The sequence below is a fragment of the Phoxinus phoxinus genome (assembly GCF_949152265.1).
Source record: "Phoxinus phoxinus genome assembly, chromosome: 2".
Classification (NCBI taxonomy): Eukaryota; Metazoa; Chordata; class Actinopteri; order Cypriniformes; family Leuciscidae; genus Phoxinus; species Phoxinus phoxinus.
In genome coordinates, this window is record NC_136877.1 from 6,919,979 (window position 1) to 6,941,056 (window position 21,078).

General features: G+C 36.6%; 1 protein-coding gene across 3 annotated transcripts in view; it reads left to right on the top strand.

Annotated features, from left to right (window-relative positions):
• The window catches only part of sbf2 (SET binding factor 2), a 133,539-nt gene that overhangs the window by 12,336 nt on the left and 100,125 nt on the right, over positions 1-21,078 (top strand). The window lies entirely within an intron of this gene.

Genomic DNA, 21,078 nt, shown 5'->3' on the forward strand with positions numbered 1-21,078 from the left:
TAAATGGTGTGCAGAAGTGCTTCACTGTGCTTCAGTCCGATCTAATGCTCTACACACTGTGGTCCCATTAACAGACACAAATCAACTTAACTCAGGACCAAATATTTGCTTATCTGAGCTTGAGAAGTACACGCTGTACATCTCCTGAGTGGCAGTGGCTTGAAAGTTGACTTGATTTTTGAGGTGAGAAGCTTCCAAAGTCCTGCTCAAGCTGTAGGATTACAAGCTGTAATCAAACAGTCTGGTTGATTGTTGTTTACTTGTTTATCATCAAAACATAATACGTAATTCTTGACCTTTGCGAGACATCATTAGACTTGTGGTCTGCACATGCTACTTTTTTCATCCAATGAATTATCACAACAGTGTCCTTCTGAGAATGTATTAATTTATAAAAAAATAAAATAAAGATGATATTGATATTAATATAAACTAATATAAAATACACCTCTTCTCTGGTGATGACATTTGTTTTTAATATTTAATTAAGATTCGTTTGGATTTTTTTTTTCAGGGGCATGAAGTAAAATATGTCAAGGTGGTGCAACTTATAATACATTTTAAAATGGCTTATTAAAAGTCTGGAAAACGTTTGACTTCCGAATTTTTTTAAATCAAATGGTGTAACTAGCGTGCAGAGTATAAGTAAGGAAGGATTAACCCCGGTCCGTTGAATTATTGCCGTTACACCTAGGGTCTGTAATATTTTCGAATAATTCAACAGACCGGAGTCAATTATTCCACTTTTACTACGTTTACCACAACATATGACATTGTTCAGATATTGTATTTCAAGACATTTGTCAGGTGTTTGTCCTTAAAACTCTCTTTTGTGTAGGACTAATTTCTTACACATCTCATTCCACGCCTCCGTTGCTAATTCCAAAGTGTCATTAGTGAGAGAGAGAGGGACAGAGAGAGAGAAAGAAAGAGAGAGAGAAATATATATTATATATATATATATATATAAGTTTTTCTGCTTCAAGAACAGTGCCGTTATTACCCCGCTAGTGAATAGGGTAAAACTTAAAAGTGGAGTTTCCATTCTAATCATGCTTTTACGTGAGAAATTCAAATTTTTGATGTGGAAAGGGTTTGGCCATCATATCTCTGGAGGGCATTGGCTATTGAAAGTGAGAAGAGGCTCATTGGTCACTGAAGATTGTAGGGTCATTCACTCATGTTGGCTGTTAACACTCACCTGCTGAGAGATGAAGCCGTGAACACCGTCTCCCACTGATTCCAAAGTCACTATAATTGAACATTATTTACAGTCGGCTGAAATATCGGCTAAACGCAAATTCAATATCTTCAGCAGGTGGTTGAGTCTCTGGTCAGCCAACAGGTTACACAATCTGGGTCAATCCTTGACTTAGATGTTGTTCTTATCATCATAAATTCTCACTGACTTAAGTTTGTGATTCTAAGAGAACTTGATCTTTTTCCCACTCCAGGAATGAGGGTTGTTTCGTCTAACAGAGACAGTGGAATTGAATTTTACTCCATTTCCGTGGTTTGAAATGCTCCATTATTTGGCATAATAATACAATGAAGGTCCTTTTCCTCAAGAACTGCTTGTATATCTGAAAACTTGTATTCAGTGGCACTGGAGACATTCCATAGGGATTTTATTCAGTGCAGACTCAATGGCTTTATAAAGTTCCTGCAAGTTTAGGGAATGTCCTTCAGCAGTTGTAAAGTGTTTATTTTAAGTATCAGTGTTCTTTGTGTCAGCTTGGAAGGCTTGACATTCACTGGATTTTTCTGTTTATTTGATGCACCATTTTTTTTGTAGAGATTGTTGTTGTAGATGTTGGAACCACCAAGTCTGGCACAGTAGATCATTGTCAAAGAGCCAGAGTAACCTTTCAGTTAAAATCAGAAACCAAAATTTGCTAGTAAATGTAACACGTGAGAAAACTCTCCCTTATTAGTCACAATTATAGTGGCTCTTTATGTTCAGGTTTATCTCATTGCTGGGGAATAATATTGGTTGGTTCTTTGGTCCACTATAATTGTAGGGCTGGGATGACTTATTAATTAACTGATTTTAATCTATCTACATTTTGATGAACTGATATTGATTCTTTAATCTCAAGAATCAGTCTTTTAGTATGTGCTGTTTTCAGTTGATGCTTGAACTAAACTTCACTAAACATTATTTGTGCCTGCGATCTAGTAATCTCAAGGAGTTTTGTCCTTTTTTTACTTTTGATATGAAACAAAGTCTCAGCCTTCAAATTCTGCCAGTTTCATCACAAAATTCAAACAATAAATACAGTTTTGAAGCTGTACAATGTCTTTGCTATTTAGAGCATCAAACGTGAATGAACATCAGAGGGTATGTTGAAAGAAACAGTAAAAATGTTCATGTCTTTCAGCCGTGGAAAGACGTCAGTAAAAAAGCTTGTAAACAATGTTACATTTACCTCAGGAAATCTATTCAATGTTCATAGCTAGATTACCTAGATATAATATACGATGCTTATATATATAAAATCTCAATTGAATTGAACAGTTTGAACAGATTGTAGTATACTTAAAATATATCCAAAATTAATCAATATCATGTAATCAAGAGTTTATGAATCGGAATAACAAACTGTGAAAACGGCAGTTTTGAGTACCAATTTCCATCATTTAAACAATAATTAAATCTTTTATTTTTATTGACGTCTATAGCACTTATGTTTTTATTGTATAGCCTAGTTTGTATTGTAGTTAATTATTCAAATGTAATGTATTCAGCATATCCAAATGTTATTATTAGTTTATTTAGGTTTGATTAATTGAGATCCTGTTTTGTTCCATTTTCTCATCTCACGTCTTGTTTTTGAGTAAGCAAGCACTGTAGAACAACATTCATCAAACACATTCATATCTCTTTGAACACTGCAGGGACAGCGCAGAGCATAGGGTGGGCGATTTATCGTATAAAAATAGACCAGCGATGTATGTATGTCATTGCTTGTTAGTCATTGGGTGTGCCAGTACTCCCAGCAGGCTGCAGAATCAAACCAAAAGAGTGTTTTGCTGGTCCGTGGCTTGAGTTCATCCACGCAGCATCATCTCCGAAGCATTTAGCAACATGTGGAGGACCCCCTCATTATAGTTTCTGCTCCATCAGTTTACTCAAACATATCAGTATGTGCACATGTTTTATGATCTCTCTGCCCAATATGTTTCTTATGCTGTGACCTGACCTTGCGTAATTTTTGGCTTATTTATGTGGTTTAGGATTCTTTTACGGTGCTCATGTACACTTATAAATGGTCTTTTGATGCTTATGTGCAGTTGCCGTCAAGCATCTGTGCGTATAAATGTGCAGAGCACTCCGATATGTTGACTGTAATCCTTTATAAGGTTAAAAAAAATATGTATAAAAAAAAAAAAATCGCATTTCCATCAAATTGCACAGATGATCCTTTAGTCTAGTTGTGTGGGTTTTATGTTAAGCCATTTATTTCGACCGAATTGTTAAATAAGGAAAATAACAAACTCATAAAAGTGCATTGCTGGGGTTAAATGTCCTCAACATCCCCAGCACACTGAAATGAAATGGCCTCAGTCCCATCTTTGTAGTTTTAATGAATATTGTTTTTAACATACCAGCCAGGCAATTTGGATTTTCGTCTCGGTATGCAAATTGTTATTATTTGCAGATTTCTACAGATTTCTATTTGACTCTGATTTCTGTTTCGGAACAGCAGAAATACTTTCTTTACCACAACAACCCCCAGCAAACTAAATAGCTACAGATGAGGAATGTTCCCAGTATAAAAGGATAGAAAAACACCCCATCGTGTTTACAGCTCTTGTTCCAAAGGTGTTTTCAATCTTGGAGGAAGTTCGCCAGCTATTCTCCTTGCGTGCCATTTTAACCCTGTCTCGCATGAAAGTTCAGCTTTTTTTCATGCAAATTCGGTCATTGCTTACTGCTTAGATCACACTGGAAGTACAGGATACATGGGGGAGCAGATTGAGGAGACATTAAACGTCCCGTCTAAAGATGGTCTACAAATAGGGCAATGCTATTAAGAAAGAAGAGCCAGGCAAACCATAAACCATGACTGGATGGATTAGTTATAGATCTCACATAGTTCAGACAGATGTTCTCTGATTGCCTTTTACACTGTTAAAGATATAAAAAAATTAATTAGGAAGGCTTATTAACCTACACTGTACTTTGAATTGAAAACATCATGTCTGTTAATCAGTAACGTGTATATTCACCCATTATTTATTTATTTTTTCTATAAACCCTTAGCTTGTTGTTAAATGTTTTAGATTTCATTATATACAGTGGTATCAAGAAGCAATGGGACATTAGCATTTATGACATTACATAATATAAACTAAGTGGCATTTATTGTAGAGCAAAACATTTCATAACACATGCTTGTTAGGTTTAAAATACTAAAATGCTCGATGTACTGTTCAAAGTGAAGACGCAATTGATATTTCTTCTTGTCAAAATTTTGTGACTTCATACATCCACTGAAAACGAGCTTGACGTCAGTTGGTTAACAGTCACAAAGTTCGTTTGGAGTAAAAGTGCTAGCATCTTCTGGCTCAAAAGTAGATTTTTACTTTATTTTTACTTTATTATTTTATATAATATTTTTTTTTTTTTTTTTTTTACAGATTTTTACGTTGCGTTGTGTTTTGTTACATTGTTATTATGTTATTGTGGAGCCCTGGTATCATTTGTTCGCAGATGCTTCTTGATTTTATATTCTATTATTACAGTATAAAACAGTGACCGTCCTCTAAATTGAATTTATATGAGGAGGTGCAGAAGTAGAGTGCAGTTTCTGTAATTTCGCCTGGAGTGAGGAACGAGGTTTTGAATGTCAGAGTATCAGTGTTTTCTCGCTCAGAGCGGAGTTTCTCTCGCCAATGGGAAGGAAATGGAAACCCAGACCTGGAGTAATTATTGTGATGTTTAACATGAGACAATTTTTCAAGGACACAATATGGTTTGCTTTTGCTATACTTGACATTCAGCGTTGTGGCGCAGCAGGAATGCAAAAACCTGCAGGCAAGATGATGTTCAGTACAACAACATGTGATATTGCTAACTATCATACATTCAAAGTGTCCAAATGGTTTCAGAACAAACACGGATCCAATTTAGAAAATCAGAAGTGTTCATTCTGTTCTGTAGATGAAATAGGTGTTACTCAATAATTATATTGTGGTTTGACTGTGATCATGGTAATGTTTTGTTTGGAATCTGATGTTTGAGTGTCACAAATCGTTGTTGCAACATGAATTTACTCTCAGAACCTCAAACAGAGGAAAGTTGACATGCTTCATTATATATAGTGAAGGAATAACTGGCATTATTTCATGGTTTCTCTCTTTGATCTCAGTGGGATTCAGATTATAATCAATAAAATCAAAACTTTAGTATGTTGACTCACAAATGTTTAACTCCCAGACAAGCATGTACTTACTGAGTCTGCATCTATATTAGTCACATTATAAGGGCTGAATAGTCCCGTACATTCCTCTGTGACTCAAGTTCAATGCTGAATGTCAGGGTCACTTGATTGCAAGCAAGCCACAGTGTGTCCTCTTCACATAAAATGGCTCATGTTAAACACAAAAATGCTTAACATATTAAAAACATGTTTTTGTAGATCAGAAATGCATTTATATTGAACACGATGTTTATTTTGTTTTGTTCTTTTATTTTTAGGCTTTTTACCCTTTTGTAGGACATAAAAATGTAGACCGGGCAGTCGTACTCAAGCCTGGGTCATCGTAAACCTAAAGTTCAAGCTCTTCTTATATGCCCAGAGCATGTGCACAGTCCACTGCCACAGCTGCATTTTCTTATGGGCTTAAGAAAAGATGCATTTTATCTGTAAAAGGTAAATTTGATTGGATTCCTGATGGTCTCATGGGTTTGTGTGGTTTTTAAAATGTCAAAGCAGATTGGCTGTCCTGGTCTCTCGCGTGAGATGCATTAGATGGGACCTTTCAGCTGACAAACAAGCTGAATTTATGACAGTGCCTTTGGCCTGTGCTCAGATGCATCCCTGAGAGGTTTTATGTCGGAGATGACCTTTGATAGTGATTAAACTGGATGTTATAAATAAATAAGTTGTAGATGGTGTACGTACGGTAGTCATATGGAGCCTTTTGTTCATTCATTTATTTTGTTACAATGTTATTGTTCTTGAAGCAATGAGGGCTTAAAACAAACAGTAGAAAAGTAACAGAACCAAACCTGTATGATCATGAGATTTAACGATGAGTACTGAACTAGAGTTGGGGGATTATGTTAAATATTTTCAATCTATTCAATATTATTTTTGTTAATGTGATTTTAATACACTTTTTATTTGGCCACAAGACTGTGCCTGGGGACAGTTCCCTGCCTTTTCCTCATGTCACGACATGCAAGTATGAGAGCACGAAGACAGTTATTTTGAACAGTGCCACTGTTTTAATCTTTAGTGGCAAAAAATAAGGAGGTTGATGAATTTGTTCAAAACAGTAATTTGTTTCCATGAAAAAAGTAATAGCCTAATTATTAATAGGAATCCCCACATTCATGTAGTACTAACAGAAACTTAAGTTGTGTGGGCAAATTACGCAGTTTAGTCTGTTGAATGAACTTAACATTCCAACTAAAATGAACTATTCTTGGAAAATTAACCTGGCTGCCTTAAAAAAAGTTAATTCAACAAAATGAATAGTTTAGCCAATTTTTATATTGTTTGCACAACTAATAATTATAAATTGACTCAACAAGATGCTTAGTGTAAACAACTCAAGATAGCAGACAAGTTTGTTGGCGTCACTCATTTTATGTTGTCTCAACTGGAATTTAGGTTTACACAACTTTTCATGTCTTGTTGGAGTAACTAAAATACTAATTCATTAAACTTAAATTAAAGTTAACTATTTTGTCAGCTTCACCTTTGTTACGCCAATGATTAATTCTAGGTTTTAGGAACTCTAATATATGTACAAACAACTGAAGTTTTTTAGCTTACTTAACACAACATTTTAAGGCAGCCAGGTTACAAATTATTTTAAGTTGAATGAACTTGTTAGTTTTTACAGTGACCCTAGCCATGTGAGCTGCGAGCCCATTGCTGACAAATAAACCGTGTGTAATATTAACTTATCCTATTTATTCATGAAATAATAATCACTGTCAGGATAGATTTTAAAGTTAATTTACACAAACAAGCAAGCGGTTTATTTATAAAATCATATTAACATGAAGTAGCCTATGCATTTGGTGAATCCTTCTCTAACGTTTACATGTATTCAGAGGATGTTTTCAAAATGTGACCCTTGCAAACAGATTTTTTTTTTTTCAGCTTGGCTCCTGAACTGGCTGATGTTGAGTATCACTTTTTCAAGTGGCCGATAAACATTGACATTAGTTGGATTACTTAAGCATCTCAAGGCTGTGCATGGGTTTCTTCTTCTGATAATGTTACTCTTTTACCTCTTTGTCACTGTCACCAAGATCGCTTGCCATTAACCTCTGTCTCAGGAGATATCTGCTCTTGCAGATATCTTCATTCCCTGGCACGCATTGAGACTTTTGCGTTAGGGCCAGAATGATGGACTAAAATGTTCCTGTTAAACTAACAACAAGTCCCATTCATCTAACCTCCTACGAAAGAGCGAGCCGCTTTGGCAACACTCAGTGCATGAGCATTGCCTTCTCCAGCATACTGGGACTGAGGCGGACATGGACCCTTGGCACCTCCTGAAGCCAGTTGGCCTTATTGCTCCTCGCGGCAATGCTTGTTTTATGTCTCCAGCAAATAAACCCAGAATCATCTGCTTTATTTCTACTGACTGCATCAAATGGATTATGTCCTTCATCTTGTAAGCCTGAAGAAAAACATACTTCCTCTACTCTAGTCTTGTGGAAGAAAAAAAAAATGTTTTTGTTATTTAAAAAATCTGGTGATATACATCATAAGTCATGTTGCCTGATTTATTTTACATTGGAGAACATAATAACTTGATGTATTATGTTAACCTGAAATATTATTTATTTGTATACAGTGCCATTCGAAAGTTCAGCTATTCATGTTTTTTAAAGAAGTCTCCTTATGCTCACCAAGGATACATTTATTTGATCAAAAATATTAATAAAAACAGTAACATTATGAAATATTATTACAATTTAAAATAACTGTTTTCTATATTTTAAAATGTAATTTATTCCTGTGATCCAAAGCTGAATTTTCAGCATCGTTACTCCAGTCTTCAGTGTCACATGATCCTTCAGAAATCATTCTAATATGCTGATTTGCTGCTCAAGAAACATTAATATTTATTGTCAATGTTGAAAACAGTTGTGCTGCTTAATCTTTTTGTGAAAACCGCGTTATGTTTTTTCAGGATTATTTCTTGAATATAAAGATCCAAAGAACGGCGTTTGTTAGAAATATAATAGTTGTGATTGTTAAAAGTTCTTACCTTCACTTTTGATCAATTTAATGCGGAATAAAACAAATAATTTCTTTCAAAATAAAAAATTGATTTACTCTATAATTTATATATAGAGAGAGAGCTCAATGAGACATGCCTTCTGACACAACTGAAATGTTCTGTGGTCACTAATGTTTGCATGTTTGCGACAACTATGTACTGATGAAATAAAAAATTCCTTGTCGGAGCCCGACATCCTATAATGAAGGAATGTGACCTCCCAGAAAGGGGGGGATCGTAACCGTTTGTGTCATCTATCTCATCTGTTGCTCTGACTTTTTGAACTTCTCTTCCCTTTCCTCCAAATCCCTGTTGTAATCTGGAATGTGCTTCGTACTTCCGGGAAGGACGCATAAAGTATTTAGAAAATGCGTAAATAGTTGTAGTTTGGTCTGTTGTCTATATAGAGGCACTTTTGGAGATTGGATATTTGTATATATAACTGCAGATCTTTCACTATTTTATAAATGGAAGGCTGGTTGTGGCATTATAATGGCAGGGATTGCGCATACTAAGATTTAAGGATATGAAGTGCATGATTAATGATTTCACCTACTCAATTTGCTTTGCTGGTTTCCGGTTGTGTCACCAGGGGCAAATGTGCGAATGGCTGAAGCTCACGTCTCACAGTATTTTTTTTTAGTCAGTATTTGTAAAACAAAGGGGGGAAAAAAGAAAAGAAAACAATCCGAATCCCAGCATGCGTCCAAATTTTGGACAAAAAAAGAGAAAATATGTGTTTGTCAGGAAGATCTGAAGATGTGTTTGTCAAGTAATCACCTTGTGGACTGCAGGAAAAGCATCATCAAGAGCTAGTCATAGGTGAGATTTGCCACACAGTGGGTTCCTGTGGTCTGTGTGCAGAAGGAAGCATAAAGCCAGAAAAAAATTATTAGTATTTTTTTTTTTTTTTTTTTGAAAATTCATGAGATTGCCAGAATATTTGGGTGCTGATTTAATGGAAACATTTTGACTTGTTTTGACTAATAAATATGAAAAGGAAATGTATGACGATGTACAGTGCACACAGGACCTCGGAGAGCTACGTGGCCCCTTGAATTGATTAGTATCTGCAGTTCCTGGCAGAGGGCAGGCAAAGCATGATAAAACAAAGGACCAGGGAGCTGAGCCATACTCCGAGAGCTTTGTTATTTCCTGCTGTCTCTGTTCATCTCGGCTACCAAAGGAAAACCTGCTAACAAAGGACCCATAGCAGTCCACAAGTTCAAAAGCAGCCAATGAGATCCCAGCGTTTAACAAGATAAAGATGCACACAAATAAAAGCACTTTGGCTCGGCAGCTTGAGTGCTTCGGATTGTCTGGTGTGCCCGTAACGTCTCATTCTCTCTGGGGGACCAACTTGGTTAACATCATTCAGACAGAACAGGAAAAAATTGCTGACTTCTACCAAGACAATTCCTGGTTGTTCAAGTTTCTGGCTAAGGGGAAGGTAATTAAGGGTCTGAACTGGTCTTAAAGGTTACAGATCCCAGGTATGGACCACATTTGGATTGGTGGGAAATCACAAGGGGTTGAGGGAGTTTACCCCACTAATTAAGTCCTCACAAATGAAGTCAAAACAAGAGGTTGGGGGTTTCAAAAATTAAAACCAGTTTAATTATATGTATGCCAGGAACATTTCAACTGCATTGTCAAATGTTTTAGTAACCATAAATGTTTAGATCAACTACTTTGCCAGCTGACGCCGAATAGATGCTTGTCAACAGAAGTCACCTTAGGAGCAATAATAGGCTGGATGGGTGCTTTCTGTTGAGTGCAACTAAAAGTCTTTAGTGGATGTTTGGATAAAGATACTTTGTGTTCTGTGACAAAAACTTTAAAGAAACTACAAAAAAAGAGCCATTGCACAAGAAGTATTACAATTCAGTTTGTGAATTGGATAGCTACCACGATCCTCTGTCTACACTTTTCATGAGCGAATGCTAAACCCCACACTGCCCGGTTGTCTTTTAGTGCAATTAGGGAACCTTGAGTCTCTTTGGATAAAAAGCATCCGCTAAAACCAAGCAATCAGATAACCCTGACATACTGTTTGACTGTATGTACATTTCTGTTCAACAGTGTTTGCTCCCTTAACTCTGTGAATTTATCCTCCCTCTCCTGAGAGTTGGTTTCTCCATTCAGCACAGAAGTACCTCTGTGAACATTATTGACTCTGACATGTGGTTAAGTGGCCACCAATTATGTTGGCCCAGTCACTGCTGGCTGTGCCATATCCTTCCCTCCATTTCTGTGAGCAGACCTGGGAAACAGCGTTTATGCATTTGACACCAAATAAACCAAATAAATGCCAAATGCTTGATGATCAATGAAAGAAAAACAGGCAAGCCAAACAAAGCACCACTGAACAAAACAAAACAAAAACAGCTAAACAGAACAAAACCAAACAAAGAATAGAACCAAACAATAAACAAAACTGAGATAGCATTCAGATATTTGCCTATACCTGTAAGATAGCGCTAACAAAAACAGTCAAGCCAAACAACAAAACAAATCGCCACTGAACAAAACCAGCAAACCAAACAAAGAACAGAACAAAACCAAATCAAACAACCAAACCAAACCGAACCGAACCAAACAAAAACCAAACAACAAACGAAACTTAGTCAGTCATCAGATGTATGGCTATACCTGTAAGATAATGCAAACATAAGTGATCAAGCCAAACAACAAAACAAAACGGCACAAAACAAAACAAAAAATAACAGCAAAACAGAACAAAAAATAACAGCTGAACAAAATAAATAAATAATAATAATCAAACAACAAAACAGAAAAGAAAAAAAACCTAACCGAAGATAGCATTCTGACTGTACCTATACTACAGGGATGGGATTCTTCCGTATTTATATGCATTTCCGTATTTTCGTGAATTGTGTAAATCCAAGACAATATTATAAATAATTAATACATTTATTTAGTGTGTTATCCAGGGTTTAAATCACCAATTGTGAGTAAAAATCGGCATTGAAACTCTTACTCGCCAGTTGTTTGGTAACTTTTTTTTTAAGGAATTTTGACCGTGCATGGCAGTGAGAATGTGATATGGCTTAATGCGATCATCAAATCGCAACGGTTGTGATGTAGTTATATAAATATATAGTCTGACTGACGTGCTGAATGTTTCAGAGTACTGGAACAACACCGTGTTTTCAGTTTCGATTCACAGTAAATGCTACTGTGCATTTGAGTCGCTTATAGTTTGCATTTGGAAACGTGACATTCGTCATGAGAATTGTTTATAACAAAGAGTCAACAAAGAGAAGTGACAAGGGTTAAGGATTTCTTTCTTTTTTGTCTTTTAGCTGATCACATGGCTGACACTAATGCCATGTAGCAGTCTTGCACGTCAAGGTATTCTTGTGCAACCAGTTGTTTCTTGTAAAATCCTTGTCATCGTCATCACATCTATAGTAAACGTGTAAGTCCTTAAAGTCCTGTGTAATGACCAGCCATTGTGTTGTGAATAAAGGAAACCCTCCCTTCATTCAAAAGCAGGGCCATTTTCGCCTTCCTGCTGAGAGTGAAGAGTGGCCGACTCACGTGACTGTCCAACCTGCAGCGTGGAGCTGTTGTTTAGTCAGCTGAAAAACATCAACAGAGGGAAGATCGCTGATTGGAAGGAGGGAAATGTGGCTGGTGACGGCCTCTCTGAAAACCACAGGAAACACCTGTGCCCACTTCACTATCGCTGCGCTCACAGGCAGGGGTCTGCAATGTGACGTAGACCCATATTGTGCCTCAATCCAGTTCTAGGACAAAGGTGTTTACACTTGGCTAGTCAAAGCAGACTGCACTGGAACTGCTGTTTGTTGTTTAGCTTGTGAAGTCCAACAATCCTGATGATGTTGTTGATGTTTGGTTGTTTGCATGTTATAAGGTCATTCATAAAGCGGTTTATTCACAATGATGCATGGACTTCTATGTCCATGGAGGAATCATTCCAATTCCCGGGCGAAAATATTTCCCATTCAGATTTCGCTCATGTCGGTCACAAATTCACAGATTTGACCAACACAAAGCTGCTTGGTTTAAAAGTGACGTGTGTGAGTGTTGTGAGGCGTTTACAGATCAAATCTTAAACCTCTCTATCTGCTCGCGGACACATCAGGGCCGCCCTGGAAATATCAAACATGTTTGTTATTTAGGATTTTAAAGCGGGATGATTATGGCAGTTTTTTTACAATAGCCATTGAGAGAGTCTACAAGGAGACGGATGTGACAGAACTTTGCAATGGCGACCGCAAAACAACAAGCAGCTGTACGGGTCTGGTGGACAAGTGAGTTGAAGGAACGGCTGGTCGAAATGTGGCAACAACACGACTGTCTTTATAATGTCGTCTCATATAATTTCCACAGAAGGTTGCCTCGACACAGTATCCATTTTGTATCCACTTCTCCTTGAGATCTCGTGAGGTATTAAATCTGGCATGACAATCTTAAAGTTCCCCTGTAGTCAATAATTGTATCCCTTAAAACTCATCTTTGATCACCAAAAATACATATTAAACAGTTTTTCCTTGATTTTTTTTCTCATGCCTTAAAATAGCTTGAATGTAACTCTACACCCTTGCCTAATTTAGTATACGCGGTTCTATGAATATGCAAATTAGCACCATCTCCACTCACTCGCACCAGCTCAGAGATCCACACGTTGACGATCACATGTTGACCTGATTGGCTACAAGGTAGTTTGTGACGTCAGAAACACAAGTGATTTCAAACCGCGTTTTTGAGACAGTCTTTGGTTCACTGCAGTTTTAAAGGGGTCATGACATGAGAAACCAAATTTGCCTTGATCTTTTGGTATATAAGAGGTCTTTGTACCATTAAAACGTCCTGCAAGTTTCATAGCTTAAGACGTCCTCCCCATTATAAACTAATAATTTATTTAATCAAGCTCTAAATACAGCTCGTTCTGGATCCATGGTAAGAAGTGACGTCACGGTACGAAGTGACGTACCAGCGTTTGCATATGACCGCCTCCATGCACAAGACAGCTACGCTTTAAGCGCAAGACAACTACGCTCATTTCGTATCATTGTCGCGCCCGCGCGCTGCGCGCCTCACAAGTGTTCAGTCGACGGACAGCGAGTGGGTCTGTGTACAGGGAAATTACGATGCCGCAGATGTGCTGTTCCTGGCTGTGGACAAACAACATCTTTGAATACGCTGCGAAAGATCCAGTCGTCAGGGAAAAATGGATGCACTTTATTTTTTGCGGACGTCTCAGTCACGGCAGTGGTAGTTTAAGCGTTTGTTCTATACATTTGAAGGATGACTGTTTTGAGAACAAATCCCAAAATGATGCTGGCTTTGCCAGAAAACTGTTGCTCAAAGATAAGTCCGTGCCGACTATTCTGGGCTCAACAACGACGACGCAAACTGTAAGTAATGTGTTTAAAACTTTAAACTACTTTTTAAATACGCCGAATCCGCAAATGTTCTGGCTGGGGGCGTTAATAATTGATGCATAGGCACTGACGTTAGCCAATCATAACAGTGGGCGTTAACACTGAACTCTTAAAGGGGAAACACCCCCAAAACAGACTGTTTGAATCAGAGGATGAGAAACAGGGTGGGAAAAGGTAATAAATCACTACATTTTAAAAGTTTTTTGTAAAAAAAACTATAGTAATACTATATTTGCACCTAAGGGAACATAATAATAAAATAAAAAAAACCATGTCATGACCCCTTTAAAGAAAAAATACTCTGTAATGGTGCTAACTTATGAATTTGCACATGGTTTGTCTCAATAAAGCATATTAAAAACACCACATAGACATATAAATAACATTTAAAGCTTGATTTTCACCGGTGGGGACTTATCTTGTTGTGTGTGATGCTCCACGATTTTCAAATCTTGTAGTGTTTGCAATCACTTGTAGGGATTCTCCTTATGTGCGTGATGCAACCAGATTTCAAAATCGGTTAAGATTTAAAAACTCCTGTAGTTTGAGCCTGGTTTTAGGGATGTGTACAAACCCCTTACTCTATTAAACAACAGTGCATAACAGTTTTGCCAAGTCCGGGTTTTCCTGCGGAATTGTGCCATTTTTACACTGTTGCCGTGTTTTTTTTTTTTCTACCCCCTGGAACACGATTTTTACTGGGGAATCCAACTGGAATGCGATTGGGCTAGTTTTAGCCATGATTGGGCAGGTTTTGAATGGCAATTGGACTGCTTTTGTTACACAAACCTGGCAACCCTGGTGCATATGAATGAATAACACCTCAAATCAAGCAGCCTGTTGCATAGGGATATGTTGTTACTTTTTGTAAGTGATCAGACAGATTTGTCTTGCTTTGAACAATGGACCCAAGCCATGTTTTGAGAAGAATTTCAGAGACATTGGGATGAGCTTTTCTCACTTAGAACACAACAACTACATAGCAACATGCTAAAAACACTGGGCACCACAGCAACCATAAAGCAACCGCATAGCAACATCCACATTGCAATGTGCACATTGTGATAGTGCAAGCACCACTAAAGATTTTCTCAGATACCGTATAGAATGTATTTTAGTTCAATTATTTCCCAGCTATTAAAACAGTGTAGTTGAGGTTTAGCTCCACAAACAGGGCAAAACTGCATATGCTTATGTGTGAAAGTAAGACAAAAAAAAGTAGTTGTTAACATCGCAATAGACCTTAGCTGACCTTTTGTATTTGTAAAGAACGTGCTACCACCTGTCCTACCCTTTTTTTTTTTTACACACGAGTAAAATTCATTGCTGTATTCCGGGCAATGCTGGGAAGTTCCAAGGATGTCTAAAGTGTTTCCCCCACTGCTGTTTTGGGAATACAAACTGAAAGCAAAATGTTTAGAGTGAAACATCACTGAACTCTCTGAGGACTGCTGCATGTTTGTGTTAGGATCGAAAGTTTTCAGGCTAAAATTCACCCGTTCAAATGTCAGTGTGTTTTCAATTTATACTGTTTTAAAAAAGGAAATTCATCTCAAGTGAGGAAATCTCCCCAGAGGAGTGGACTAGCGAAGAGCACGACTGATCCAGCTGTATGAGCTACTCATGTGCGGCTGAAGTAAATGACACGTTATGCTCTCACCAGATCGAGGACATGCCGTTTGCCTTTTCCTCTGCATTTCTGACATGCTTGAATTGTCATCAGCTCAATAAAGTACAAGTCATAAAATTACGATGCTGTCAATATGTTGCTCGTTTGGCATTTTTAATGTCTCCACATTACTCCCCCTCCACCCACTCTGGTAAATTATAAGCATCCCCATTGACTAACTAAAAATATCTGTCCCTAAAGTGAACCATATGTGCGGTATTGCATAACTGACCATATGAAACATCCTGACCATAGCTGAATTTAGAACAAAGTCGTATTGGTAATGTGAAAACTGCATGTTTTGTGGGTAATTTAGATCTGTTAGCAGCACATGTTATGATGGGTTAGGTCCATCAAAACGCTTTTTTTTTTTTCTTCTACTCCTTTGACCCTGAAGATGTTCTCAGGAAGTGTTTTCATCACAGGTTATTCCAGGTTTCCTTCAGCTCAACACATTCAGACAGAAGAATGGGGTCTCCATCTTGGCTCAGCTGAGCATTTCCTACCCTTGGTCTGTGGCTGACAGAAATAGACTGTCCCGTATTTGGATTTAGCATTAGCTGCTGGCCGTTCTGATAAAACTATATAGTGTTGACAGAGGGTGACCAGTGCTGACACCTCTTTCCCCAGTGTTATTGTTCTTCTTCCTGTGAGATTTTCAGCTGTTGTCCACCTAGGCGAGAAGGTTGTGATGGGCCAATAAGTGTCTATTCCATTTATAATCTATATTCTCACACCTTATGAAAACACACCCTCTCTCTTTTCCTCACACACTGCATACTTGGACAGCTTTTTTTAGGCATCAATATGCTCCCAACGCAAAGGCTCAATTATGTCTTAAAATACTTTTTTTGTGTTTTGGCTAAATTCTAGAGATGAAAACCAGTTAAATCAGTCATCATTTACTTATGTTGTTCCAAACCCATTTGACTTTCTTTCTTCTCCACAACACAAGGAAATAATTGTAATGAATATCTGGTTAGGTATCTGGTTTTGCTGACACCCCCAATCACGGGTCATGTCAAAAGTCCCAATCAAAAGCCCATGCAGCTTATTTGGTCATTTTCTGAGTGCTTTGATTGGATTCAGTGAAAATCAAACACAGTAAATTTGTGGTGGCTGCATTCTTGTGCTGCAGCTATGACATCTTTTTGTAGGCCAAAACCTGGAAACGAGCATTTTTAGTTCCATCGTCTTTAAGTCAATGGATTTTTCAAATGGTTTTTCAGTTAAAAGGCTTAAAATTAGGTCTGTGGTTAACACAAGTTCAAAATGATCATGACGTAAAATATATCAGTAATACATTCTACTGATTTTTGAAGCTTTTACTTGTCTTGAAAAAGGCAGTTGCTTACAAGTGGCTTAATGGGACTACAGAGGTTGCCAGAGACATTAAACGTTATCAGCCAAACAGATAAACTCATCTACTTACTATTCTATGAGGGGGCGCGGCAAGATGGCGGCCATGGTGGATGTTATTTCTTAGCTGCGAAAGCCTTGGGGTGTTTTATTCCAAATATCCGTGAAGGGAGAAATTCATTTACGCAATTTTATAGACTATGCTGCATGTATTTTAAGTTGGATTACTATAGAGGATAGATTTTGAAATCATTCCCCCTCAATTCTTGGATATTGATCTCCTCTCACAAAATGAAGCCGAGTGCTGTTAAGAGCTCTGATGGTGCCATTAAACGATCGGTGGAGGCCAGGAAAAGTCAAGAAGAAGGGATAAGCAGTGAGATTGAGATGGCAGATCACTCGTCGTACTCCATCGTGAAAGATAGTCTGCATGTACCACTGCCAGATACGCCAGAAAAACCTTGTTCCAAAAAAAAGAAAGACGAACCGTCGCTTCTTGAGATGCAAGATAATATTGTAAATCTCTTATCCAGAAAAATTAATGAGAGTTCGGGGCACCTGGAGAATCTGATTCGGGAAAATACGCTCAGCATTGGAACCTTGAAAAAGTCAATTGACTTCGCGCTGAATGAAGTTAAAGACTTGAAAGATGAAATGAAAGTGGTGAAAGAACTCACTAAATCGCACGAGCAGAAAGTTGCTGAGCTTGAACGAAAAGTTAATGAAGCAGAAAGATATCGAAGAAGATGGAATCTGAGGCTCCACGGTGTTCCCGAGAAAACGGATGAAAATCTCAAGCATCAGGTGATTGGAATTTGCGGTTCAGTTGCTCTGGAGTTAAAGGAGAGATGCCAGGTTGATGTGGACATTGTTCATAGACTGGGTCGGAAAGAACAGGGAAGAGGCCCAAGAGCGACGATAATTCAGTTCACGAACAGGTCTACTCGGGATCTACTCTGGAAAAGAGCGAAGAACTGTGAATTCCTTCAAGCACAGCGTTTACGGTTTACAGAAGATTTGACGGCGCTGGATGTGGAGAGACGAAAAGTCCTGTGGCCCATGGTGAAAGATGCCAGAGAGAAAGGTCGTAAAGCTTATTTTGTGGGGAGCAGAGCCTTTGATGATGGCGTTGAAATTTTCCCCAAATAAAGGTTTGGTTTTGTTGGTCACTGACCTAATATTTCAATTGAGGATTTGTGAATAAGAATGATCGAGGGGGAATGAGAAAAAAAAAAAAAAAAAAAAAAAAAAAAAGAATTTCCCATGTAAAATTATAAACGAATAAGGAATGTGCACCCTTTTGAGTTACATATACCTAAGCTTCTAAGAGTTTTTCTTTCTTTCTTTCTTCTGTAGTTGTGTTCATTAAAAGTTCATGTCTTTATCTTTTTGTTCTTTCAATGTGAGGGGTATTCGAGATTTAACTAAACGAAAGGCTGTTTTTTTGTATTGCAAGAGATTTAATGTAGATTTTTATTTTTTACAAGAGACTCATGCTTGTTCTTCAGATGTGAATTTTTGGAAGTCTCAGTGGGGCAGCGAAATCTGGCATTCTTTTGGAAGTAATCACTCAGCAGGAGTTGCAATTTTAAAGGGTTCATTTAAAGGGAAAATAGTTAATAGCAAAGTCCACAATGGAGGTAGATGGATAATTCTAACGGTATCCATTGATGGTAAAATGTTTTTGTTAGGTACTGTATATGCCTCAAATATAAAAAAATATAATGTTGATTTGTTCTCTGAAATTGAAAATGAGATAAACAAAATAAGGAAAAGATTTCATGATATTGAAATTATTCTAGGTGGGGACTTCAATACTGTCCTAGATGTTAGGATGGATAGAATTCCTATTCCAATTAAACCAGCTACAAATAATTCAGAGCTATCAATATTTTGTGAAAATGTAGGGTTAATTGATATATGGAGATATAAATACCCACATTTGAAAGAGTACACGTGGAGTAATAGGGATAAATCTAAACAGTCAAGAATCGATTTTTGGTTAATTTCTAATTCATTAGAACAAAATACAAACAGAGTATCAATTGAACCATCAATATTGTCTGATCACAAAATTATTTATCTTCTCATTAAAATGAATAACGAAACATCATATAAAAGTTCTAAGACTTATTGGAAGTTTAATAATAGATTATTAGAAATTGAAAGTTTTCAACATGAAATTAAGAAAATAATACAAACATATTGGAATGAAGCTAAACGAACGAATTTATACTGTAAAAATTGGGAGCTCATGAAGTTTCAGATTAGAATTAGTACAATTAATAAAGGCAAAGAAGTTGCCAAATCTAATAGATTAAAGGAAGAGGAAATTATTGAAGCTATTTGTAACATTACTAATAATGACAGTGATGGGAACTCTAATTTGTTAACGAATTTGCAGGCTGAGTTAGATAAATTATATATAATCAAGGCAAAAGGTTCATTTGTTAGATCACGAAGACGTTGGTTGGAGGAAGGAGAAACTAATTCCAGATACTTTTATAATTTGGAGAAAAGGAATGGAGAATATACATCCATTAGAAAGCTTAATATTAATGGCCATGAAACACAGGACTCTATTATTATTTCAAAATATGTATCTGATTTTTATGGTAAATTATATTCCAGCAATGCATGTTCTGCAGACAAAATAGAGGATTTTTTAAAGCCCCTTAAACAAAACATAACTTGTATTGATGAAGATTTTAAAGCTCTTTGTGATAGCGAAGTATCCACTTTAGAGATAAAAACAGCTATAAAAAAACTTAAATTAAACAAGTCCCCGGGTAATGATGGCTTAACTGCTGAGTTTTTTAAAACATTTCAAGATGATCTAACCGAATTTCTGTTAATGGTCTTTAAAGAGTCTATTGATCAGGAAGCTTTGCCACCCTCCATGACACAAGGTCTAATATCATTAATTCCAAAGCCTGATAAAGACCTATCGTCACTAGATAATTGGCGAACTATTACATTAATAAATAATGATAGTAAAATTATTGCTTCCATATTTGCTGAAAGGTTAAAATTAGGATTAGAACTTATTATTGATGAGGGGCAGTCAGGTTTTATAAAAGGTAGACATATTTGTAATAATATTAGACTTGTATTAGATCTTATAGATTATAACGAAATTATTAATGAAAATAGTTTTATTCTGTTTGTCGATTTTTACAAGGCCTTTGATACAATTGAACATGACTTTATTTTTAAAACGCTTACATTTTTCGGTTTTGGGAACAAATTTCAAAAAGTAATTAGAACCCTATATAATAAAATTAATAGCTCTGTAAAATTGGCATATGGAACTTCTCATAGATTCGAAATTAAAAGGGGAATTCGACAGGGCTGTCCGATTAGTCCATTGCTTTTTTTGTTGGTTACACAAATCATGGCCATTCATATTAAGAAGGACAATTTTCGTGGTATCAAAATAGAAGATACAGAAATTAAATGCACACAATTAGCGGATGACACTACTCTTTTCTTAAGAGATTATACTGAAATTGAAAAAGCAATAAAGTGTTTGCAGTTATTTTCATCTGTATCTGGTCTTTCCCTGAATATTAATAAATGTGAACTTATGGCTCTAGGTGCATGTGACTTTACCACAATATGCAATATTCCCGTAAAAGAAGTTGTCAAATATTTAGGTATTAAGATATCAAAAAATCAGGAAGTTAGGAATGAGCTAAATTTTACTCCTATAATTCAAACATTTGAAAAGAAATTGAATTCTTGGCTGATGAGAGATATCTCTATAACTGGTCGTGTGTTATTGGTTAAAGCTGAAGGTTTATCCAGGTTGGTTTATAATGCTCAAGTGTTAGAGGTACCCCCCTCACTAATTAAAAGTATAGACACTAAACTCTTTAAATTTATTTGGAAGAACAAATCACATTATATTAAAAAAGAAAATATTTGTAGATCAAAAATTAATGGAGGATTGAATGTTTTGGATTTTAAGACCTCTAATACGATATTTAAAATAAAATGGCTTCAAAATTATTTAAAGAATAAACAAAGTATATGGTATACGGTACCTAATTATATCTTTCAAAAAGTAGGTGGTATAGAATTTATACTAAAATGTGATTATGATGTTAACAAAATACCCGTTAAACTTGCAAGTTTCCA